At 42.5% G+C, this 16921-nt stretch overlaps 1 protein-coding gene across 17 annotated transcripts in view; it reads right to left on the bottom strand.

The window, feature by feature from the left end:
* nrcama (neuronal cell adhesion molecule a) overlaps positions 1-16921 on the bottom strand; it is a 370822-nt gene that overhangs the window by 202261 nt on the left and 151640 nt on the right. The gene's annotated exons all lie outside the window — the stretch shown is intronic.

The raw sequence follows: 16921 nt of genomic DNA, 5'->3' as shown, positions 1-16921 counted from the left end.
GGTTGTTGGCGCTTTAACAGCGTCACACTAACCGCTACGCTACCGTGCCCGTGTGACTGTGTGGAAATGATGCCAGAACAACTTCACAATTACAAAAATTGATCTGGGGTCAATTACTGGGATCTCCTGGTGGTTTCTGCTGGTGGCTATAATTTAGAATTTCTACAATTTTATTTTATATTTCTATAACTAGAAAATAACCCGGATGGTTTCTATAATTTTGCCAACAATGGGAAGTGGGCTGGTACCGAGGGTTTGGCGCTGGCCATGTACCTCAGAGCAGGGGAGCTGCCCCTGCCTGGCATCTGTGGCAGCTTGCTGTGCACCAGTTAGCAGTCACCTTCCTGACAAAATGGTAAATGACTACACTTCAAAAGATGGCAAGAGGGGATAGACAAGGGAATGAGACAAGGTGAAACTGATACCTTACTTCCAGTTAAATTATAACGGTGAGATACAGGAATGTGAGGTTAAAATTGGTAAACTGCGCTTTTAGACTGACAGCCAAAGTATGTGGAATGGTTTTGCGAAGGGGAGATGCACATTGTGTAATGAGCAATTGGTCTCTGCATAGGTGGGGACAGGAATGGGAGAAGGGAACATTAAGGTGCATTTAATGATATTTTTATCAATATTGAGACGAAACTTACATCTGTAGAAGCACCTAACTCCTATAGAAAGATGAATTGAAACTGGGGGACCCTTCACCTCATCAGTTTTAAACACAGAAAAAGAGCTAATGATTTGCTGCTACAAACAATTTCTTATTATTCAGATCCTTTCACTGCTCATCATTTTCCATGACCTCGGGGGAAATGGGTAGATTCACAGTATCGTGCGAGCATACCAAAATTGGGAACATGCTGTTCCATAATTAGGTTTCCAACTTTGTTTCATGAAGCACAGAAAGGAAATCTGTTCCCCAGGATTTTTGTTTAATGCAGAGTTATACACACTCAGTTTATAAATATGCAAAAATTGCCACAGAACTTCAAGGTAGACAAATCAATTCCATGTTCCAAACTGCACATTTTTTTTTGAATGGAAAGCCTTAGTTCATGTGCACAGCATAGACAATGATTACAAACAACTTATGAAACTGCACAACGTGTTGTACTATAATGGTTACACACAGGGGTTTCGAAATTCTATTGTAGAAAGTAACAAGGAATTGAATTTCTGAGAAAAAGTTATATTGGATAAAATTAATGAATTTCTGTGAGAAAACCATCCCATGGTTGGTGACTTACTGCACAGATTACAAAAACTGTGATTTTCTTTCATCCAAGAACATGCAAAAGTGTGGAGGAATGTTGATGTGTGCAGTAGCAGGTGCATTTCCATGACTTCTGTTCGTTTGTGCGTGGCCTGTACTCAGAGGTAGACATTCACAATCAACTTCACAAACAAAAAGAGATGAAACTGGAAGAATTCATCAGGTCAGGAGATGTTTCATGTCAATCAGTCATCGATCTGAAACATTGACTCTGCTTCCCTCTGCATAGATGCTCTTAGACCTGCTGTGTTCTTCTGGCATTTTTCGCTTTTGTATCTGATTTTTAGCATCTGCAGCTTCTTGCTACAATACACGAGGCCTGATTCTGTGCAAGTTGAGGGGAGCTTGCCTCAGTAAGTCAAAAGTCCAGAGAGCTCACCTGACCTCCCTTTGCAGCAGACTCCTTTGGGTGCTCCCAGCATACTCCCTACCCCTGAGAGTAACCCAATCTCACCCCCACCTGGCACTGCCCTCACCAATGCCCAACTGCTGAGGATGTAATCCTTTCCCAACATGTATCCCTACCCATCCACTGTATTGTGGTATACAACTTGGACCTACAACATACATGTTCCTTCTGCTAGGGACACAAGAGCACTGATGGCAGGGTAAGGAAAGGGAAGGACTTTTGAGTTTGCTAAGTTGTTTAGCGTGATTCTATTGACCACAGACTTTGGGTCTCCTATGCAATAGGATTCTGCAGCGATGGGCACTTGTCTGACACATGCTGTCCTTTCACTTCGACCTTCCAGGTGCTAATCCAAAGACGTACGGGTTAGGAAGTTGCGGGCATACTATGTTGGCGCTGGAAGCGTGGCGACACTTGCGGGCTGCCCCAGAACACTCTACACAAAAGATAAATTTCACTGTGTGTTTCAATGTACATGTGACTAATAAAGAAATCTTATCTTACTGTTGTTCTAAGGATGAAGGAGTAAAGCATGGAAAGTTAGACCTCTGCTGCAGTGCTAAGGTGATTCTTCAGGTCATGTTAACACCAAGAAAGGAAGAAACTGAAAAAATAAAGGAAAAACTACTGTAAATATAATTAATAGATTTAGGAAATGTTGTAAACAGTGACTATTTTGACTGTACTTTGGTGGCTGTACCTTGCTTTGGGAGGCTCCAGGGTTTTGTGGAAGGTGGTAAATTATCCTAGGTTCTTTCCTTCCCGCTCTCCAATAAAATCATCACAACCTGCTGTCCGCTTAGCAACCTTATGGGTTTACAGCACTTCTGTTCACATCCTATATAGAATAAGTCCTGCTCTTCAATTAAATAACAAGCATCAGATCTTCAAAGAGTCTTACTCAGGTAACTACATAGGCCACCATTCTCCTCACTTTTTCTCATTCTGGGTACAAGACAGAAACCTTTAGTTACTAGAACCAGTAGCTTTGGGAAAATATGGGAATGCTGGAGGAAATGCCCATGGAAACTCCACTTCCAGCTCCTAATGACTGTGGGAGGTAATGCAGCGAGTGGCTGCACCCATATAGGCCCACAGAGTCCAGATGAAGGGTCTCGACCCAAAACATCAACTGTCCATTTCCCTCTACAGATGCTGCCTGACCTGCTGAGTTCCTCCAGTGCTTTGCGTGTTGCCCCATATAGACCATGTTGGTGTCATCTTGAAATCCTAATCTGCAAATCAGCCAGGCGTGGAATTATCCAAGGAAATTTGCCCAATGGGAAGTGAAGAAGCAGAAAGAAGGAGGAATGAGGAATTATAGAAAAGCCACAGTTACCTTCATGAATAAGGGTAGTGTAAGAAAGTGTTAAGATTGTGCTCTACTGTGGGCACACAACAGGGGCAGGAGAATCCTTTCTCCTACTGAAATTGCGGAGAAACTCAGAGGGCATTTTGATAGAAAATATAAAAGGTCATGCAGCATCCATGGAAAGAGAAATATTTCAGGTCGATGATCTTACATCAGGCCAACAAATGCCCACTGTTGCAGAATTCCATGGCGTACGAGGCCCAAGGTGAATCAGCCTCAATAACTTTGCACACTCAATGGCCGTTCCTCTCCTCAGTCTATGATCAGTGAGTAAACAGGACATCCTGATCTTTGCTCCCATCCAACTCCCATCCATGTTCAGGTTCCCATTTGTAGTGCAGTTTTTGTCTGATATGTGACCCAGGACCAAGCACCAAACACTGGCTGTATTCAGTCAACTCTACACACTGTAGAATGGAACTTGTGACTATCACAGCTGCAAGATACATCAGGTGCACCGTGCACACCGCTCACCCCAAATAACACGTTCAACTCAGTACGGTGTAATTGGTAGTTATACCAATTGTGCCTCTGAGTCAGAATGCCACGGATACAAGCATCAGACTGGAGGCTGACATTCCGCGTGCAGTTTTGAGGGAGTGCTGCACTGTCAAAGGTGTGAAGAACTGCAGACAGAGAAAGAGATGTGAAACCAGGACCCCACTTTCTTGCTCATAGATCCCACCTCACTGAAGAACAGCTGCAGACATTTCCCCCGAATCCTGGCCAGTATTACCACCCAGCCAGAATTCCTATACTGCCTGATCATTATGGCATGCTATTCACGCTGGGTACAAATTGCTGTGTTTAACGCAGTTCAATAGTAACTAATCTTCAAAAGTGCTTCACTGGCTGTGAGACACCTTAGGACATTTCAATGTCATGCATGGTGCTTTAATAAATGCGTATAACCAGAAGAACAAACTGAAGTTGGTTTAATGTACACTCTACAAGGATATGCTCAAAGGTTAGAAATGTTGCAGTCTTTTATAACTGATTTCAACAGCCAAGATGATGAAACAGCTTATCATCTGTGAACAACCAAAACAACAAACACAGAAGGTATTGTTTGATTCAATCACTAGATTAATCTCTTTCATTCTTGATATCCATTGAATGCAAAATTTACTCGCATAGTACCATACGAGCCCCAGGAACAGATTGCTTTGTATCGCAGGCATATCGTGCCAACACCAAGCATTCCAGGGTCAGGTACAGTGTTCAACACAGGGTGAAGCTCACCCAGTCATAACATCTGCATAGAGCCTATTGTTCTTTTTAAGAAGAGCACAACCTCAGCACATTTGTGTAATGTTTTTTTATCTTTCCCACAGTCTTTAGCCTAAGTGAGTCAATTTAGTTGCTAATTAGTCTAGAATTAAGAGTCTAGAATTAAGTGTCTGAGCCACTCTCACTGGGGACTGGACTACGATTGCCCCAAACTCAATTTGCATTGAAGACTAGCAGCCAGTAAACAGAAAAGACTTTTATGCCATCAATCCCAGAATGAAAAATCATTATCTAGACTGTGAAAGGACGTAGTGACCAAATTCTCTTAGTTATCAAAAGAAACCGAGGAATAATTAGCTGAGAAGAAAAGGAAGATTTACATTTATATGGAGTCTTTCACAACTTCAGAACATCATCCAGAACTTTTCAGGCAAGTCTTCTGTGCATTGGGGATTATCAGGGATAGCTCCCCTGCTCATTCCCTCTGGTTGATACGGTTTCCTCCCACATCCCAAGGATGTGCAGGTTGGTACATTAATTGGCTACTGTAGATAGGTGGGTGGTAAAATGAACGCGGAGAAGAATAGGTTACAGGGAAAATTAGTGAGGGAATGGGATTGCTCTGTGAGCTGGCATAGGCACAATAGGCTGAATGGCCTCCTTCTATGTTCTCTGCATGTTCCATGGGGTGGTTTGTACCCACATGAGAACGCTGTGGTAGCCTTGGTTAACAACCAACTGCTGGAAGAACTCAGCAGGTCAAGCAGCATCTGTGAAGGCAAAGGAATGGTCGGCATTTTGGGTCGAGACCCTGTATCAGGACTGGGAGTGTAGAGGGAAGGTAGCCAGCATATAGAAGTGAGAGGGAGGGGCAAGACAGGGATTGGTATGTGCTAGGTGAAACCTGGTGGTGGGGGGGGGGGGGGGGAATGATGGGCAGATGGAGCTGTGGGGTCTGGGGAGAGGGGAGTGTTGAGACAGAGGCTGATAGGTGATAGATGGAAACATGAGAAAAAAATTAGGCAGATGGATCAGGGTAGGGGAGAAGAGGGAGAAGGTAGAGACAGAGGCTTGGTGATAGCTGGAACTAGATAAGGGAGGGCTGATGGGCAGATGGAACGGCATTTATCACCTCTCCCTTATCTGGCCCCACCTATCACCTACCGGCCTCTGTCTCACCCCTCCCTCCAACCTCTTTATACCGGCTATCTCCTTTCTACACTCTGTCCTGATGCAGGGTCTCGACCCAAGACGTCAACTATCCCTCTGCCTCCACAGATGCTGCCCGACCCGCTGAGCTCCTCCAGCAGTTTGTTTTTATTTTGTTCCAGATTGCAGCATCTGCAGTCTCTTGGGTCTCCAGCCTTGCTTAATGTCCCCATCTGAGTGGATGAGCTCACTGCAACACTGCAGCAGCTCGGTGCACATCTGTTAGAACTTCCACCTTGAGCAAATTGCTCCAGGTTATTGTGAAAAAATAATTTAGTGGTAAATCCCACAAATTTTAACAGAGATAATATGGCGTGCATCTGCTATAAAAGATGATGAACAATTCTGAATACACTATAGATCAAGCTTCTTGGAGCAACCTCCAGCTGGTCATGATGCAACAATATAGAATTAAAATTGACTAGCAAAATATTATTCCATCATTTGTGGCACTGCATCTGAAATACATCAATTGCTCAGACACTGAAATTACATCGTACAGTAATTTAGATACAAGCACTCACATGTTCATATTAAATGCCCCCATCTGCTGTTCAAAGCAGCTGTCAACCTGTTTGAAATGAACGGGTCATTGCCTCCCTTAAATAATGAACGGCAAAATTTCATACAAACACATCTAGCTTCCCTATGATGATCATCTGCCCATTTTTAAATGTTTAACCATTAGCTCAACTCAAGGCGTGTGATTGTTTCAACAGCCGGTGAGGTTCCACTGCCAGGCCAATCAATTTCTATCCAGAGCATCCAGCTGTTTCTTTCCACTTTTCACCCATTTCCAAATGTAATTTCGGACTTTCAACAATCGTAGCTTTTTTTCCTCCCCCCCAAATAAAATTAAATTTAGGATGCACTTATGCATCAAAGACATTCTCCCTACATAGGAGAGCAAAAGAAAGTCCCGCAGATGCTGGAAAGCCAAAGAAAAGACAGAAAGTACTGGAAATACTCAGCAGTTCAGGCAGCATCTGTGGAGAAAGACACAGAGTCAACATTCCCTGGTAATCTCTCTCTGGTAAAAGGCTGAGCATTTGGGTTATGACAGAAATTGACTGAAATTGATTGTGGGATGAGAAGCAAATGTCATGATCTAATGAGATAGGAAGGAAGGTTTTAAGGGCCAAATGACCTTTGCTTCCTCAAGTTCGACTGTTGTGGTCAAGTGTTGTTGTCAAGGATAAGTACCATTCCAAGATCATTAGGTTTTCCACTGCTGCTGATCTCCATCTATTTTTAGGAGCTGGGCCTCTGGATGAAAGGTGCATCTGCACTTTAACACAAGCGGCTGCACTTTTGCAAAAGGCACACCAAACAGAAGTACATTCAAATTACAGATAACTTCAGTTAGAGGCAAAAGCATGCACATTTCCTTAAATACACTGCCAGTGATGCTTTGCATTTAAATGCTTTGCATTGTATTTAGAAGTCCAACATACTCTTTGAGTGGATAGCATAAAGAAGATGGAGATTTTGTTGTGTTTATCTTGCTTCATTTGAGAATTGTGCACAATTTGTTTCAGAGGACCCAATGCACAATAAAAGCTGCCGTTACCTTCAAACTACGGTTACTTCAATACAAATCTGAAGGTGTGAATTCAGGCCAGTATGGTCATTGACAGTTCTGTTATTTGTCCAGTGTTTTATGAATCAGCCCCAGTGGACCATCAAAGATGAATTGCCTCAGATGAGTTTATGGGGGGAGGATGGGGTAGTGAACGATGGGAGGGAGAAAAGGTGAAGAAACAGTAATGGTCATGTGGCCAAGGATCCAGAGACGCTCATTAGTGTGATTGGCAGCATCAAACTGTAAGAAGAATCTCTTTGTTTCAAACCACCTAGAATTGTGCTGTTATAGAGCAGAACTACCAATTCCCTGAACCAGAAGACAATACATTAAAACCAGCTAAATCTTACTCAATTCAATTTTTGAAGGTCAAGTGTCTCATAGTGGGAGAATTCTTTTGGCTTTGTTAACTGGAATAAAGATGAAAGGAAATGATTTTGCAATCACAGTTTTGAGGGAGCAAAAGAGAGAAGAGTGATGAATACTTGCTTCTGAAATACTATTTCTTGTACAAGTGTTTCTTGTCACAACTGCCAGTGTGACAACAGTTGTCACAACGGTTTCTGTTGTGACCTTCAAGCAATCACATTGTATTTTCTCCCCCAAACAAAAACTCAGAAGGTTGCAAATTATATGACAGGAAATCAGAAATTACATGATCCAAAGTTTAAAGCATTTCAATTGGTTGAATTTGACTTCATAGTGCTGACTTCGGCCTATTTCATCATGACCTTCCAAGTACCCTGAAACCTCATCGTTAATAATGGACTCTTACCAGTGATGCTTTACCAACCACTGAAGTCAGGCTAACTGGCCTATAATTGCCTGTCTTTTGTCCCCCTCCCTCCCTCCTTAAAGAGTGGAGTGACATTTGCGATTTTCCAGTTCTCCAGAACCATTCCTGACTCTAGTGATTCTTGAAAGATCACTACTAATGCCTCCACAATCTCTTTAGCTACCTCTTTCAGAACCCTGGGGTGTAGTCCATCCAGTCCAGGTGACTTATCTACCTTCAGACCTTTCAGTTTCCCAAACACCTTCTCCTTAGTAACAGCGACTACAATCACTTCTGCCCCCTGACTCTCTTGAATTTCTGGCATGTTGATGCTGTCTTCCAGAGTGATGCCTGATGCAAAATATCCATTCAGCTCATCCGCCATTTCCTTGTTCCCCATTACTATCTCTCCAAGTGTCATTTTCCAGCTGCCTGATGTCCACTCTTGCCTCTCTTTTACTCTTTATATATCTGAAAAAACTTTTGGTATCCTCTTTTATATTACTGGCTAGCTTACCTTCATATTTCATCTTTTCTCCCCTTATTGCATTTTTAGTTGCCTTCTGTTGGTTTTTAAAAGCTTTCCAATCCTCCAGCTTCCCACTAATTTTTGCTATATCGTATGCTTTCATGCTGTCTTTGACTTCCCTTTTCAGCCACGGTTGCCTCATCCTCCCTTTAGAATGCTGTTGCTTCTTCTTTGGGATGAACTGATACTGCGTCAATACATTTACTTGCAATATGTCAACATCACTAATGTTTTCCCCTTAAACAATGACCCCGTGAGGTGTCTGAGAGGCTGTTACACCGAGTGCAGCCCCTCAGTATCCAGGGGTGACAGAGCCCTAGACGGAAGCCCTTCTCCACACAGCCTTTGTAGTGGCTTCACCGAGCTTCAGCACGTTTCTCAGTTCGTACTCCTGCAGCAAGCAACGTGCATTCACTCACTGACTTCTCCTTACACTGGAAGACCAACGAGTTTCAGGCAGACTGAAATGTGTCTTTCACAGACTTGATGCACTTCCAGCAATGGCCAATGCTTGCCTCAGTATGTGTCCTTGGGAACAGCCTGCAGATCACAGAGTCCCGTAATGAGCAACTGCTCAGGACCAAACTCGAAAAAAACCACTGCTTCACTTTCCAGATCTTTATTGGCAAGTGCACAGTCCACAGAGAGAAGGACGATCACCTTATATGCACAGATAACTGGTTACTGATGCAACCGAAGCTTCAGGGAATCCAAAGCAGTCTAATATTTCAGTGAGTACAATAAAACGCCCTCTCCATGGAGGTTCCAGCATCAGAAAATAATCCTGACAGAGAAAGATGATGAGTGAGAAAAAGAACGGCCACTGGTGACCTTTCCGGCCAGAAACCATTAAAAATCAAGGTTTCATGCAATGTCTGAGTATCGTTAATGCATAATTTAGTGAGATATGTGCACCTCGCGAGCACCAGCATTTCAGTTCTGCTTGAAAGGCTGCACCTGGATCCACACGGTGAATGAATGGGTAGGATCGTCGAGCAAATCAAATTGCATTTTCCCCTCCAGAGCCTGAAACACATGTTAAAATTAATGATAACCCAAAGCACATCAGGACAGCAACAGGGAAGTGGAGGAAGATTGAGGAGAGCTCAGAGCAGGAAGTTGTGGGGCCTTTGAAGCAAGACAAAGATTTCGTAAGGCCATGAAGCTTGGAACCATTTCGAGAGGTTTAATCTCACCCACAGAAGCTTGGCTGAAAGCAGACAGGGATGGGGTTTCACTTAAAGAGGTACAGGATCCTGCAATGTGGGCAATAGCGAGAGGTTTGGTCTTATCAGAACCAAGGTCTGCTGCATCAGCAGGCTGGCTTGTTTTCCCTCGCATAATACCAGCTGAAAGTTACAAATGGGCTGAATCAGCAGGGGACCTTCAACTGGCCCGTCAGTGCTTGGGAGAAAAGATGGGTCGGTATTTCAAATATATTGTGTGTATCGGAAGACCGACAAGCTCTCATTTCGACATTCAAAGGCAGGGATATGGAATTTTTCCGACATGGCAAGCCAATCAGCCCGTCAAGTTCATGTCAGCCTCCCTGCACAGCAATCTATCCAGTCTCATTCCCAGCTATATCCCCATGTTATTTTCCCTTAAATGCCGATCCACTTCCACTTTAAAAGGCCGACAGGCAATGAGTTCTAGATTATAAACGCACTGTGTAAAATTATTTACCTTTGAACCATCACTTTGAATCAGTGTCCCCTTATCCTTGAAGCGTAAACCCAACAGAAACAACTTCAGGTACCCAATCTGACCTCGTTCCCTCTATCAAAGACCCACTCAGCATTCTTTGCTCCTGGGAGAGCAACCTCAGCTTCCCCAGCCTAACCTGGCTGGCAATGGTGGTGCAGCAGTCAGTTGTGCCGCCTCATGACTGCAGGCACCTGGGTGCGATCCTGACCGCAGGCATAGTCCGCATGGGTTTGCATTTCCTCTCTATGGCCCAGCTGCTCCAGCTCCCTCCCACATCCCCAATGACGTACTGGTACATTAGTTGGTTACTGTAACATTACTGTCTGGTGTCGGATAATGGCAAAAAGAATGAAAGGGGGAGTTGATGGGCATGTGAGGGATAATAAGTTGCAGGGCCACTGGAAAATAAGGAGAGGGGCAATGGCACTGATGGGGTTCTTGTGCTGGTAGCTGATGGACCAAATGGCCGCCCTCTGTGCTGTAGTAACTTTGGAAATGACTTTGTACTTTACACAATTCTGGTCAATCTCGTCCGCACCCTCTCTATGACTTTCACATCCTTGCTGAAGTGCAGTGCCCAGACTTTGATGCAATGCTCTCAGAGTGGTATAGCCAGTGTTTTATGAAGGTTCAACATAACCTCATTGTTTTTGTAGTCTATGCTTCTGTTAAGAAGCCCTTAATTCCATATGCTTTACTGGCCTCTGTCTCAACCCTGCCACTTTGCAAGATTTATACAGAGGTACAACTTATCCCTTGAAATGTTTATCTTTATTAGTCACATGTACATTGAAACACACAGTGAAATGCATCTTTTGCATAGAGTGTCTCAGGGGCAGCCCGCAAGTGTCGCCACGCTTCTGGTGCCAACATAGCACGCCCACAACTTCCTAACCCATACGTCTTTGGAATGTGGGAGGAAACCGGAGCACCCGGAGGAAACCCACGCAGTCACGAGGAGAACGTACAAACTCCTTACAGACAGTGGCTGGAATTGAACCTGGGTCGCTGGTGCTGTAATAGTGTTACACTAACCACTACTCTACCGTGAGTATACTGCTGGAGCTGCTCTCCTTTATCTCAGATTTGTACCATTTCTGGAACTTGCTGCCTCAGTTTTGCTGTGTTTCTTTTATTCAGAGAATCCAGTCAATATTTTGTGTTTAAAGGAGACATGAAGTAAAATCAAACGTTGGTGAACATCTTGGAAAGGCTATTGCACCTATTTGCATGTAATAAAGATGAGAACATGGAATTTTACATGCGTAGTCCCAGCACCAGTAACTCCTGGCTTTCTCCTGCTGGAGAGGAAGGGAACTCAATTCTCGATGGCTGTGAACATCCTCAAGTAAAAGGAGAATGAGTGAGAAAGAGGGAGAAAAAAATTGAGGTACATTATAACGAGAGGTTGGACAAACTCGGGCTGTTTCCTCTGGAGTGGCGGAGGCTTAGGGGAGATCAGACAGAAGTTCATAAAACTATTAGATAGAGTAGACAGTGGTATTTTTTTCCCCGGTGTCGATATGTCCAACACTAGAGGGCATGCATTTAAGGTGAGAGTGGGAAAGTTCAAAGGGGATGTTTGGGGCAAAGGTGCCTGGAATGTGCTGCCAGGGGTGGTTGTGGAGGCAGATATGATAGAGGCGCTTAAGAGGCTCTTAGATAGGCACATGAATATTGAGAGAACAGAGGGATATGGACCATGTGCAGGCAGAAGAGATTAGTGTAATTAGGCATCTTAAACTTGTTACAGACTCAGTGAAAGTCCCTTTAAGATAGAGAGTGTGTGTGTATGTGTGTGTGGGGCATGCTTACGTCAATAGAAGATAAAGGACGTAATGACGTTGTTGAAGAAGAAGAAGAAGAAGAGAGAGAGAGAAGGGAGAGAGACACCAGCCTGCTTGTTTTCTCTATCGATGGATGAGAAACAATAACTGTGTTTGCCACTGAAATCCATGTATGGAAGTTGGAAGTAATCCGGTGGAGTTCACTTTGTTGCTGACCTGTAGAAGGAAACAGGTATTTGTATGTGGACGACCACGGTTCGGATGCTTTTCGGGGTGAGGAAGTCACTACCGAGTAAACACTGAAGTGTCGTTTGGGTTCCATCGTGGAACATTTGGATTTCGTATGTACTCTCTCTATGTTTTTCTACATCTACATCTCATCTTCAGACAACGGTGGTTGTTGAAGAAGCCCTTGCTCATGTTTCACCTTATGGCTTGCGGAACTGAACTTTAAGAACCATTCCGGAACTGGAAGTTTTGGACTTTGTCACACACACACACGAAGAGTTTAGTTTTGGGGTTAACGTTCGAGGTTTAACATTTTTGAATTCTAACATACTAACATTTTTACTTTTATTTTACGTATTATCATAAGTAGTGATTAATAAAATAGTTTTTAACACTGAATCATGCTCAGTGTGTTTCTTTTGTTGCTGGTTTGTGACAAAATTGGGGGCTCGTCCGGGATAGTTCCCAAGGTTAACGAGTGTCGTCTGGGATTGTATCCCAGATTGACAAGATTTGTTCGGGATTCAATCCAAAGATTTTTGAGGGAGGTCTGATAAATTCTTTTTAATTGGCTTGTGTGTGTGGAAACCAGCAGCAATGGATATTAAGGCATTTTTGGAGTCACCAACCCAAAAGGGATTGGAGGTGGCGAAAAAGGATGATCTGATAAAGATTGCTACAAGGCTAAACCTTACAGAAGTAAAGCAGTCTATGAGAAAGGCAGATATTCAGAGACTGATAGCTGGCCATTATGTGGAAAAGAAGGTGTTTGAGAAGGAAGTGTTAAAACAGTTTCCTGGCAGTGAAATAGCAATTTCTGAGGCACAGGTGCAGCTGGCAAAGATAGAGGCTGAACGAGAGCAAACCCAGTTAAAGATAGAAGCTGAACGAGAACAAACCCAGTTAAAGATAGAAGCTGAACGAGAACAAAAGAGATTAGAGGCCGAACGAGAGCAAACCCAGTTAAAGATAGAGGCCGAACAAAAGAAACTAGAGGCCGAACAAAAGCTAACTCAGATGAAGATAGAGGCTGATCTAGCAATGAAGCAGATGGAATTGAAGAAGATGGAGCTGGATAAAGAAGGAGAAACAGAGGCAGCATGATTTACAAATAATGCAAAAGAGTGTGGAATCTGATTCTGATGATGGTTTTTCAGCCAGCAGGGAGGTTCGATTAGTCCCTCCGTTTGAAGAAGATCAGGTTGATCAGTATTTCCAACATTTTGAAAAGGTTGCTGTGAGTTCAAACTGGCCAAGGAAAGGATGGGCTCTTATGGTACAGAGTGTGATTAAAGGTAAAGCTCAAAAAGCTTATTCTGCTTTGTCTGCTGAGGATGCAGCTGATTATACCAAGGTAAAACAAGCTATTTTGAAGGCCTATGAATTGGTCCCTGAGGCTTATAGACAAAAATTCAGAGACTTGAGGAAATCTGCAGATCAGACTTATATGGAATTTGCCAATGGAAAGAGAATATGTTTTGAACGATGGTGCCTGGCTAAAAATGTAGATGGGGATTATGATAAATTGACAGAATTGATACTAGTGGAAGACTTTAAAAGATGTGTTCCAGCTGAATTAACAACATATTTAAATGAAAAGGCAGTGGAAACTTTACAAGAAACTGCTAGGTTGGCAGATGATTATGCTTTAACCCATAAATCCAAATGGGGACAACCTAAAACCTTTCAAAAGAGTTACAAAGACAATCCAGGTAAACCAGAGATTAAATTGGGAGGTAATCAAAAAGGAAAAGATGAAAAGAAGCCAGGGCTGGAGAAACCTGTTGAGCGTACTTGTTATTACTGTAGGAAACCTGGCCATGTGATATCTAATTGTGCCCTTTTGAAGAAAAGGAAGGAAGCTGTGCCCAATGCTTGCTTTCAGGCAATTAAAAATCAAAAAGATTTAGGAGATGCTGTTAAAGATCAGTCCTTGCAAGAGGGAAAAGCGGAAAAGTTGGAGGAGGTGAGAAAAGAATTCCGTTCGTATGTATCAGAGGGTTTTGTTTCACTGAATGATGAGTCACCCCAGGTGCCAGTGAAAATTCTTAGAGATACTGGGGCTAGTCAATCTCTCTTGCTGGACAGTGTTTTAAATTTTGGTGAAGAAAGTGACACTGGTGAAGTAAATCTAGTACGAGGCATTACAGGTGAGACCATGTCTGTCCCTTTTCACAGGGTGATTTTAAAGTCAAAGTTCGTAGAAGGACCAGTCGAGATAGGGATAAGACCTAGTTTGCCAGTGGAAGGAGTTTCTTTGTTATTGGGAAATGACCTTGCAGATGGAGAAATTGTTCCTGTGGTACGGTTAACGACCAAACCAAGGATTGATGAGTCTGAGGATGATTCAGATGTTTACCCATCATGTGCGGTGACTCGAGCTAGAGCTAAAGAATTAGCCAAGACAGACAGTCCGGTGCAGTCTGATGTAGTTCCTTGTGACAGTCCTAAACAGGAAGAAAATTTTGATGCCTTATCTGAGACTTTTCTGTCTTCACTGGAGGATCAACATCCTTATAGTGAGCCTGAATTTAAAGATTTGTCTTTGTCAAGGAAGGATTTTATGGTGGAACAGACAAAGGACCCTGAGTTGACAGAATTGAAAGAAAAAGCTCTCTCATGTGAGGAGATTGAAAAGGTGCCAACTGGATACTATGTCAAAAATGGAGTGTTAATGAGGAAATGGAGACCTCCCCATGTCCAAAAAAAATTTAAAACTCGGTTGGAGAGAGTTTGCCAGCTAGCGAGAGAGAATTTGAAAACAAGCCAGATAAGAATGAAGACATATTTTGATAGACGTGCTCGGCCTAGGACATTCGCAGTGGGGCAAAAGGTGTTGGTATTTTTCCCTAGCCAAAATAATCCCTTGCAAGCTCGTTTTTCTGGACCCTATGTTATTGAATCTCGAGTGACTGATCTAACATATATAATCAAAACACCAGATAGACGCAAGAAAACACAACTCTGTCATGTAAACATGCTAAAACCTTATTATGAGAGGGATTCAGTTGTGGCCTTGGTGGATGGTGTAAAGGTTGTTTCTAGAATGCCTGATGTTGATGTTGAGGAAGGCCAATTTAGACCAAATATTGTTCCATCAAAACTAAAAAACCAAAATATCCTGGAGAACCTTGAAACGAAGTTGGACCATTTACAAGTTTCACAAAAACAACAGATGAGAGAATTAATTTTAAAATTTAAAAATCTGTTCCCAGATGTTCCAAACAGAACATCGATAATTACCCATGATGTTGATGTTGGGGATGCAAAACTAATCAAACAACACCCATATCGAATGAATGTGGAAAAAAGTAAACTTGTTGATCAGGAAATAAAATACATGTTGGAAAATGATATTATTAGACATTCTACTTCAAATTGGAGTTCGCCCTGTGTTATTGTACCTAAACCTGATGGAACTGTTAGATTTTGCACAGATTACAGGAAAGTGAATGCTGTAACAAAGTCAGATGCTTACCCTATTCCTAGAGTGGATGATTGCATAGACAGAGTGGGAAAGGCAAAATTTCTTACAAAGATTGACTTATTAAAAGGGTACTGGTGTGTTCCATTAACAGATAGAGGAAGGGAGATTTCAGCCTTTGTAACCCCTTCTGGATTGTATGAATACAATGTTTTGCCATTTGGAATGAAAAATGCTCCGGCAACATTTCAAAGAATGATTAATTCAGTGATTCATGGGTTAAAACATACAGATGCCTACATTGACGACTTAGTGACTGGGAATGATACTTGGGAAGATCACATCTCTGCGTTAGAAAGGTTGTTTGAAAGACTTTCCAAGGCTAACCTTACAGTTAACTTGGCTAAAAGTGAATTTGGCCATGCCACTGTGACGTATCTTGGTTATGTTGTAGGTCAAGGCAAGCAAGCTCCTGTTCAGGCAAAAGTTCAAGCAATATCTGAGTTCCCTATTCCCACAGGTACGAGGACTGTTAGAAGATTTTTGGGAATGGTTGGATATTATCGAAAATTTTGTAAAAGTTTTGCTGATATTGCTCTTCCCCTAACTAATCTTCTGAAGAAGGGAGTAAAGTTTGTTTGGACAGATTCTTGTCAAGAAGCATTTGAGAAGCTGAAAGCCATTTTATGCTACCATCCTGTGCTCAGAACACCTGACTTTGAAAAGCCATTTTCATTAGCAGTAGATGCCAGTGATGAAGCTGCAGGAGCTGTGTTGTTGCAGAAGGGTGACCTTGATGATATTGACCATCCTGTAGCTTACTTTTCAAAGAAATTTAATGAGCATCAAAAGAATTATTCCACCATAGAGAAAGAATTACTGTCGCTTGTTTTAGCCTTGCAACATTTCAGTGTATATGTTTGCACCGCTCAGAAACCATTGACTGTGTATACCGATCATAACCCATTGGTGTTTCTGAGCCGAGTCAAAAACAAGAACAGAAGGCTGTTAAAGTGGAGTTTAATTTTGCAAGAGTTTGATCTCATGATAACTCACATTAAAGGCAAAGATAATGTGATTGCTGATTGTCTTTCCCGATGTTAAATGGGAAACATGTATCTGTACTAATCTGATAGTCTGTAGTTGTGTAACATGATAATTATTAACATTACTAACTGTATGCGCGGTTAAAATTTTCTTGGGAAAATTTTTTTTTAGGTGGGAGGTGTTACAGACTCAGTGAAAGTCCCTTTAAGATAGAGAGTGTGTGTGTATGTGTGTGTGGGGCATGCTTACGTCAATAGAAGATAAAGGACGTAATGACGTTGTTGAAGAAGAAGAAGAAGAAGAGAGAGAGAGAAGGGAGAGAGACACCAGCCTGCTTGTTTTCTCT

The sequence above is a fragment of the Pristis pectinata genome, chromosome 15 (genome assembly GCF_009764475.1).
Source record: "Pristis pectinata isolate sPriPec2 chromosome 15, sPriPec2.1.pri, whole genome shotgun sequence".
Classification (NCBI taxonomy): Eukaryota; Metazoa; Chordata; class Chondrichthyes; order Rhinopristiformes; family Pristidae; genus Pristis; species Pristis pectinata.
This window is presented reverse-complemented; position numbering and strand designations above follow the sequence as displayed.